The sequence below is a fragment of the Dipteris shenzhenensis genome, chromosome 7 (assembly GCF_047967505.1).
Source record: "Dipteris shenzhenensis isolate YYH24624 ecotype China chromosome 7, Dip_SZ_1.0, whole genome shotgun sequence".
Lineage (NCBI taxonomy): Eukaryota > Viridiplantae > Streptophyta > Polypodiopsida > Gleicheniales > Dipteridaceae > Dipteris > Dipteris shenzhenensis.
Window position 1 is genome coordinate 17992051 of NC_141602.1, and position 10379 is coordinate 18002429.

Consider the following 10379-nt stretch of genomic DNA (forward strand, 5'->3'; position numbering starts at 1 on the left):
AACAATTCAAAATTGTAAATAGTGTTGGATTTATTAAAAGATCTTTGCACATGCACAAACTGCACATTTTCAACTTCTTCCATTTTAGGGTGAATCTAGATACCATACCAACAACTATCAATTTTTTAAGACCACCATGTAGTAGTCCCACTAGTCTGGATTCCAAATTTTCAATCCATTTTGGTTTTCAACAAATCCAAAAAAGTTATGGAGTGTGCCCTCAAAAGGGTGTGCATCACTTTAGCACAACATTGGAGGCCCGTTAATCCATGCCTAATCTTCTCATTTAGGTGTGTTCTTGGGTTGAGGAGAAGCTCATGTAGTGTACTTTTGAATGATTACTTGGTTTCATGTATGTACATAACAAATTTTTGATGTTTTTGATTAAATTGCTATATCCTATAGTCTTCAGGAAGCATGCTTCACATGCAACATAGCACTTGTAATGCTTTAATAGTCTCTTTCCAAATCCTTATTCCATAATTTTTTTGTCGCATGTTTAATTTTGGAATGTGTACTACAACTTGAAGACAAAGTTTGCCAAATTCCGTTGAGCAATGCATAAGTCATGGGTCATGCAAGATACCTATATACACAAATTTCCCTAAACCTCACCAAAAATGGCTACACCCAAGCAAACAATGACCCAAACTTCTCACAGTCAAAGCCGTATATTTGATTGAAAAGGCATTTCCAATGAGTATCATGGACATCTAATTGCATTTGCTCATGCACTTGGCAGATGGAGTGGCATATGTTAGTGCTTTGCATAGCCGATGGATGTCTTTCTTGGAAGAGTTTATGAAGGTGTTGAAAGGGTATGTAAGACAAAAAGATAGACCAAAGGAAGGCTAGTTGGTGCAAGAGTCAATGTTTTACATTATGGAGTTTCTTGTACAACTCATCCCAAACATGCCTCGACTTTGGGAAGATAGCGATGACCCACATGTTGTAGGAGTGTCGGACAAGTCAAGGGAAAGCTGAAGAAAATGAGTATTGCCTTGTAACAAAAAGTAAATACCTTTGTCTTTACAATTGTGAAGAAATGGATAAATGGTTCAAACAATATGAAGAAGAGCTAAAAGAGAGCAAGTCTATAGAAAAGCTTGGCTAAGGTACAATAAAGGTAGGACAAATCCTTTGGAGTTATCAAAAATTCTAGCTAAATGGACCATTGATTGGTTAGAAGACACTCTTGAAGCCGCTAGTCAAAGAGGGGAGATTGTGATACACAAGGAGGAGGAATTTGCATGAGTTTGTGATCTAAAGGTATATAATATTTTTGCTTTTATTTACATTCATCTAAAACCTTTTTGTATAAACTAACAAGAATGCATTACCTTTCCAGCACCGTTCATTCAATGCAATGTGGGCATATGGCAATCATTACCGAGTAGAGAAAATTGATGCAAGGTGCAACACATTTTATTAAGGAGTCATGACCAATTTTTTGCAAGAGAGTAGAGCTAGTGCGAGGGATACAAATCTCATCATAGGCAAAATGGATTATGTCAGAAACATACAAGATATTTTGCAAGTGAAACTTAGGAAATTCTAGGTATTTATATTATATGTGACATGGTTCAAAGTCATGTGCAGAGGTGCTCAAGCTACGGTCAAGAAGGATCCAAGTGGGTTTTTTCCCCTGACTCAATAAAATTTGAGATGACCTTAGTGACAAATTTGTGCTACCCACACACTGCAAATAGGTAAGGATTTTCTTTTATGGATGTCATTTGCCATTCCACTTCACTAAAGGTTGTATGAACATATCATGGATTTTTGTTTTAAATGGTCTTTCAACTCAATCGCAGTGGTGGTTTGTGATTCAAGTTGTACCTACAAACCAGCATGTATTTCAAGATAAGGAAGTAGAGAAGAAATGGAAGATCAAGAAATAGATGGGTTGGAAGCTAGCACTTTCAATACCCATTCTACTGGAGTTTTGAAAAGTGAATATAGTTTGAGTTCCTCATAGGGTTTCTTAGATACTGCTTTTTGAGACCTCGATCTACATGCTGAAGATGTGCGAGACCTAGCCACAGATGATTGAGAGGATGAGCATCAATCTCAAAATGAAGATTCTAGTGGTGCTTCAATTGATTAAAGAATGGAGAACAACATTGATCCAATATATTTTGCAATGTGAAAACATTTGAATTTGTTTTAATTTTTGCAAGGTTTAGGAAGAGTCAATATCGATGCTTTTTTCGATGTTGTGTGTGTTTTAGAGGCATTTTTGACTAAAATATCAATGCTCATATCAATGCTTTTCTAGCAACAAATAATGCTAATATTGAAGCTAATATCGATGTTAATATAGACAAAAATATGGACATAACAACTTTCTGGCTATAATATCGATGAAGGGCTTCTGCACCATAATACTAAGTAATAAGCATCAAGAAAAAGCATCAAAAAAGAGCTAATGGTAGTAGTGCTTGAAAACATTTTCTTCTCCTGTTTTTGTGAAGAAAGTGTATTTTGTTTTTTTGACTTGCATTGAGATCTCGTGTTTGTGTTCTAAAATTTTGTTGAAAGACCTTATTTTGTCATCTATCACATCTTTTCCCCTCCTATAGTTTGAGGTGTGTGTTGAGAGGAGGCAAACCTTTGCACAGATATTGGATGGAGTATTTTGACGCATGGTGGTTTGTATGTGAGATGTGGAGTTGACGTTGGATATCATCGACTTTCAAAGCAAAGGTCTTTCTTGTGATCTCACCTGATTTTGTGGAGGAGTCTCCATTGATTCTTCATGTAAAAAAGCATGATCATCGCTACCTAATACTCAGATGTCTCTTGTTCTTCAACCTTTATATAACTTCATGGCTGGTTGCCAAGGTGAAGTTGTCAAGCCTTAGTTTTGTATCCCTGATCTCCTTGTAAGCTTTCTATGATGCTCTACTTGTAAGATCCTCTAACAAGCCCCATAGGGATTAGGAGGATCTCTGATGGTAGATGCTAGCAGTTTTTTTAACATGCATTAATAAAATTTAAATTATTTTTTGGGCTTATTACTCTCGAATGTTTTGTTGAGCGATTGCATGTGTGTGTAGAGTAAAAACTAGTTGCAACAATAACAAGCCAAGCCTTGACATAGTTTAATGGAGAGGTAGACAAAAGGGCCAATTTGCAATCCTCACTACAAAGCTCTCAAGTCAATGGCTTCTAAGACCTTTGAAGTTAAGTGATTACAACATTTGAACACATAATGAATTTGATTCACAACAAGAATTAATACCTATAATTCATACTAAATTCATGATGAGATTTAATTTTATAGAATGGGAACAATGCAAAAAAGAAAATCAAAGTAGATAATTCAAAGTTCCCTTTGATAGCTATACAAAGCATTGTTATGGTTCTTTTGATGCACTCCTACCTCTTGATTCCTATCTATAACCCATGTCTTTTTGTAGAAACACACATTATTATCTATTGTCTCTCTAGTGCACATGTGGTTCTATCAATTAAAATTCCATGTGGCATTGTTCATAAGATTACAAAATAATACATTGTTCATAAGACTCAAAGTTTCTCTCTACGTTATCTAGATAGATTATGTGCTCACAAAGGTCAAGGTTTGTTAGCTAAAAAACTTATGGCTAATGATGAATCTAATGAGCTCCCATTTGAAGGTATTAGGGCTTGTAACAACCTTTAGATTCCATGTGCCACTTGCATGCCTCCTCAATCCTGCCATTGCATGCCTTCTTGATCCTTGTATTGACCTTTAGCTTGCACCTACTTCCATGCCTCCTTGATCCTCTATATTTTCACCAACTACAAACATTAATCATCTATTGACTAGGTTTAGCTTGTTTCTCTATGCCAATAATGGTTGCCATCAAGGTCTCAAAGATAGGATGGGTTCATGCCCTCCATGCATTTCTTCTACATCCTTTGGGGAAAAGTTATAGGGGAGGAGGCAATCAACACCTTAGCCTTCCAAATTTCCATCCATCTCTTGTATCAAAAGTGGGAAGTCTTTGATGGGAGTAAGAAAGGAACCTTTTATTAGGAAGATGTGTTCATTCATTTGAATGAAGAGTAGTAGTCTAGAGAAGGAGGGAGGATGCTCAATCTATGAAAGGATTTTTGGGGTGACAAATTTGTTTGCGTTATGGATGTGTTCTCTATTAGAGGGTCTGTGAGTTTACTAGAAATAGTAACCTATCATGTCTTGATATTCCTTGTCCTGAATTGGATTTTTGGAGAATAATGAGGCCAAAGGTTAGAGCACTTGGAATACAGAAAAGAATGGACATTTGGATTCTAAGAGAATAGAGAATCTTCAATCATGGAAGACACCTCCTTGAAGCCACCTCATTAAGGGAAGACACCTTCTTAAATCCATAATCAACATTTTGGAAGGTTGTGAATATGCAAAGGAAACCAAGCATGACATCTTCTTCCTTAAGGTAGATTTTGACAAAGCCTATGATAGGATTGAGTGGGACTTCCCACATTCAATCTCTACATGACATGGGGTTAGGACCTACTTTTGTCTCTCAAGTTAGGCTACTTCTCACCAATGCCTTATCCAAGGTCTTTGTGAATGGTGAAATGACCTAGCCCTTTCAATTAAAATATCAATAAGACAAGGGTGTCCTTTAGCCCCTTTTCTTTATACTATTTCTACTGATGCTCTTGGTTTGCTACTTTATAGAAAAGTAGAGGAAGGTATAATTAAAGGCATTGAGATTCCCTCTGGCCATCAGCTTCTTAATCAATAGTTTGCAGATGACACCAATATAACACCCAAGAATATTGATCAAGATATTCTATGAGTCTTGGGCAGCTTAGACAGATTAGATATGCCTCTTGGTTTGTTATTAACCATGTTAAGACAGGTTACTCTACATTGATCGAGTCGAATTAGGTGTTACTTTGATAATAAGGGATGCCACAAATTTTAATAAAATACAGCTTTTAGACTATTGGGTATACCCTTGGGCTTTTACATAACAATGAAACAAATATGGTAATGGTTCCTAGAAAGATCTAGAAAGAAGTTGGATAGGTGGAGAGGGTTTCAGGCCAATCTTGCAGCAAGTAAAAAAATGGTCCTCAACCACTGTATCTACCCTATAGATATATTTTACTTGTCTTGTTGGTCTCCCTCCGAAGCTGGTGTAGACAATTTTATCAGACTTTGTAGATCTTTTTTATGGGGTGAAAAAATAGTATTTTAAAAGTCAGGTGGTCCTTCTACATAACTCCAAAAATTGAAGGTGGCGTAGGGGTTGTGAATATTGATCAAGCAACCAAAACACAGGCAGCATCTTGGATCATAAAAGCAATATTAAACTCAGACAAGTACTTTGCTCAATTGCTTTTGAGAAGTGTCAATCAAAGTAGGCTAGTAAGAGGACCTATGTGGAAGAATTTTCCTCTCCTTTCTTCCTTGTATGGCTTAGAACCTTGTTTCACCAAGGGAAACCCCTTTGTAGAGGTTTCTTTGGAAGGATTTTGAGAACGTAAAGTGTCAGATTATTTTTTTAGGAAAGGGTTCCTTTATGACTCTTGATTCCATATGGGTGCCAATTATACATAAGGATAAGCCTCTGATAGAGATATTGAATTTAATGTAGCAAGGATCCTCTTAAGAAAAGGCTTACAAAGTTGGGGTCACTTATGCGACAAAACAAATTTAAGATGGAAAACTTGGCTAGTAAATAAGGATAGAAATTTCTCTAATTAATGCCACACAGGTACTGATCTTTGGAATGGAGGTAAGCAATAAAGGGGGATTCCTCCCTCAACTATACCAGGGAATTTAGCTCTGCTAATAGGAAGTTCTCACCTTCTTCCTCTATAGAGGATTTCTATAGGATCTTGAATGGGAGGTGGATTCTCATGATAGCAAGGAACAATGGACTTGGATAAAGGGTATGATAGAGTACATTGGGATTTAATCACTCTTGTCAGAATTGTATAGTGTATGCCTTGGACTTGGATAAAGTGTATGATAGAGTACGCTGGGATTTAATCACTTTGGTCAAAAGTGTATAGTGTATGCCTTGGACTTGGATAAAGTGTATGATAGAGTATGCGGGGATTTTATCACATGCCAATGTGGCCCAATCCTAAGAATCTTCTCGTAGGAAAAGGAGATGTATTTTGAAAAATGTGCTATGGCTACAAGGAGGACATTTTTCACCTTTTTGTTGCACGCCATTTGTCAAGGGTAGTCTAGAAATATATTCGGATGAATTTAGGGGAACCCCTAAACTGGAAGTCAATTTTGCTAGGGGATGCAACTAAATTAAACAAGAGGACTAGTCACTGATTAGAACTCATGCCATGGTTGATCTGGATAGCCATAAGTAATTTTTAGCTTAATCAAATGCATAATAATCCAAAATTGGTTGTTGTATCTTGGTGGTCTAGGAACACGAGAGCCCAGTGAAGCTATAATGATCTTCAACAACTCTCTAGATCAGCTTTAGGATAAAGCTGATGCCTTTTCCAAAGGTGGTCTACAAATTTCCACGCCTCCCCCTTTTGCTACTTCTAAGAGTTCAACAAATTTAGCAAAAAGAACATTGAATGGTTCACCTACTCCACACCGTCCTGCAACTCTTGCTGTTGTGGAAAATCAACATGATTTTGACACTGATGTTAAAGAGGAACTTGCTTGATCCTACATTTAATGTTCACATGGTGCCTACCCAATAAAGGGTCTTTGTCAAATGATGTCACTTCTCATTTTGCTACTTTGTATACACAACAGAAGGTTTTTTTGTGATAGATATGTGTACCATGACTACTACTTTAGACTCCCTGCATGGAGATGTGGAAATGATATGTAAAATCTTGTTATCAATATAAGAAATACCTATTCCCCCCCCCCCCCCCCAAAAAAAAGGTGATATATTAGTTCGAGTAAGGAACAAATTTCTTGAGATCTCCATGAGCTCAAGCATATTACTCATACCAACATTGAACACTTTGATGGGTCCTTGCCAGAACATCTAAAAATTATTTAGAAAAAAAACATAACCTGAATCGAAGAAGAGAACTAGATTATCCTATTGCTACTTTTTCCTAACTAAACTATTCAAATAAGCTCTTTCCCACACTTTGACTAGAGCAAGATGATAGAATTTCGTCTAAATTATGCTCTAATGTTAAATTTAGTGGAAAGATCTTTGTCTCTAGAGTAATAATGCATTCAATCTGATAAGGTCTATATCCTATACTCTTTTGACAAGGAAGGTGCCACCCCCACACAACTTGTGTGGGGGTGAGGTGCCACCCCAAACAACTTGTGTGGGACTTTTCGATCCCAATAATTGAGATTGGTTTTGTAATTTTTTTTGTGGGATCAATCCAAGCACGTACTTGTTCTCTCAACCTACCCTTTGTCTTTAAGGTTATATGGGTTCAGTACTTGTTGGACTATTGAAAGCCTGTCGACTAGCCCCTTGATCAGCTCATTCACGAATTGATATATTGCCACTACTAGGATATACCTGTTTCTAGATGAGGAAGAAGGAGATATGGGACCGATGAAATCAGTTCCCATTTCTCAAAGGGAAGAAGGGTCATAGTAGAAATAAAAGGTCGAATTTTGGCTTCTCCTCCTCCACCTACTCATTTCTTATCTTAACATAATTGTGACATTCATTTTTGTAAATTTTAGCCACCAATATCCTCTTGGAAGGAATTTTTGAGCAGTGGTTTGCCTTGCAAAATGTCCTCCACAAGATTGAATAATGAAACTAATAAATGATTATAGGCAATTCTACTTAGGTAATACATTGATGATAGACTCCTTTATGTTTTTTAATATAGTATTCCATTGATAATTCTATAAACCTTTGTGATTAGATCACCAATTTTTGTTTTAAGTTTTGATCATACCCATTATGTATTGTTCAGTTTGGAGAAGGTAGCAATATCGAGAAGTGTGTTGATTCTAAACAAGCCTTCCCCTAGTCACTGCTGGAGGGTTCCTAAAACATGTGCTTATTTAAACTCTCTCATTTGTTGTAATCTCCTATCACCTAGCAATTGATGACCGACTGCAATCAAGAGGATTTATTTCTCATTACCCTTTGAATGCATGCTTTATGTAATTATTTCTTTTCATTTGCATAATCCCCTATGGATCCCACCTAATTCCTCCATTGTTTCTTATCTAGACTTCCATCTATCTATTCTAAAGGCTCTGAATCTCAGCAAATTGCCAAACCTAATTGAAGAGGCCATTATTTTCCAATGCAAAAGCTTAATTGATTTCTTAGGTGAAGGTGGAGATGCCCAATTAAGCTAAGGTCGAATTTTCATGCAAAGGGGAGATTTGAACTTAAGACATCCTTTATCCACCAATATGGTCTTTCCACCACTAAGCCACTTGACACATTGTGAAACACTTGTTGATGGGGGGGGGGGGGGGGATCTATTTAACTGAATGGGATCTAGTATTATTCATTTTATCCTTCACAAGCATAGAGTAGTCTTTTACATACACCTTTAAGGACCTCTATACTTTGTTGTTGTAGGTTGTGTGTTTTTTTGTCCCTTTACTTTAAATCTACAAAGTGACTTCGTAAAGTAGAACTCCTTTATAATCCAAAAATTTGCAAGCTACATACCTGCTAATCACTCAAAATGTTGTAAGCCTCAGATGCTATCTTAGTAAAAAATGGGACACATTTAAGACACTATTATTGCTACATCATAGCAACAATTGCACCATGATGCCCACGAGTACGTCCCATGTGAAAACATATTAGGGGAGAGAGTATGACACACGAACCTACTATGTACGTATATATTAAAAATAAATGAAAAGGTGTTATATACATGTAGCTTGTTAGGGTTCTTGTTCTTTTTTAGCACTCTTTAGTTTGTGCATGCACTATTCACATGAAACAATATTGAGATTGCCATCTCCCAAGCCATTCCTTGGAGATCTCACACTACACTGAATTTCTTTATGATCTAGATGTATCATCTTTCTTCTTTTTTGACAATATGTGAATGGTAATTATTGATGTGACCTAATTTTCCTTGTTGATGCTAGATCACTTTACATGTGGCATTTCAACCTTGTGTTTGTGTCCTCCTAGATAAAATATCTTCATTTGATTATCATGTTTCACCTCTGCATTATGTTTGTTACATAGAAAAGTTGATGTTGTCTCATTGTTTAAGTCACTCTAATGATCCATGTCAACTGATAGATTGGTTGTCATCATCAAAGCTTGTTTCTTTGAGCTATATTACACATCATGTATCACCCAAATAATAGGTGTTGCAATCTAGTGGATGTACTATAAATAGTGCTTTATAAAGAGAATATGTTGCAAAATCATTTCATAGTATCTCAAACATGATTTGACATTCTCTAGATGCATGGGTATATGCATCTCTTGTCGTCTTATATAACTTATTGCATGAGTCCTTGTGCTTAATCTTTTTTTTGCAAAAGTTCCATTTGCTTAAATACTTTGAAACCTTTTAGGGTGTACCAACTTCGTTGGCATATATACATTTGTATATTTTTCATTGTTCAAAGAGCCAATTATTTTAGCTATTGAACATTGACCTTTCCCACAGTGTTCTCTATGAAACGTCAATATAGCTTGATTACATTCTTGTTGTTTTACAAGATCTGACTAGAGCAATTTCTCCTTCTCCACTACTATCATAGCAATGCTATGATAGTTGTGAATGGTGCCACAATTTGTAACTATTCATGTAATACTCAATCCTTTTGTATTGCACATTGATATCACATCCCTTTATTGACATATGTTGCATGTTTTGCATCTTCTTGTGAATTGTGCAGTTCATGAATAAACTTTGCATGGCTTGTCATACTAATCAATGGAAATCTATTTTTGGAACTTCGTAGATATTTGCTCATGGCTATTTGCGTCGATATAATTTGCTCTTCTCTACTTGACATGTTGTCAAGTTTACCTTCTTCAAAGATGTCATCAACTATTGAGACATAAGTTTTCCATTGTCACATTCAATGCCTTGGTATGTGACTTTATCTGAAACTTTGCCTAGTAGATCTAGCATATTTCCTTCTCCAAATTTTTAATATCATCTTGAGATATAGAATTTGCATAGATTGAAAAGCTTTAATAGATTTGCCTATTACCATAGATCTTGGTGGCTGCTTCCTAACACAATTATGGATGCAAATGAATAGTGAGTGCATTGCTATCCGTGTTATCTAAGAAAGATGGAGGTAGCACTTTAGTATAAAGAGTTGATTAGAAGTAAGCCTATCACCTTGATGCCTAAGTTGACATCTTGGATAACACTTCAAGAGGGCAATTTCACATCCCCTAGAGGGTTCACTATTCAAAAGTCCTAGAAAGTACATGCATTCAAAATGTCAACTTTAATAC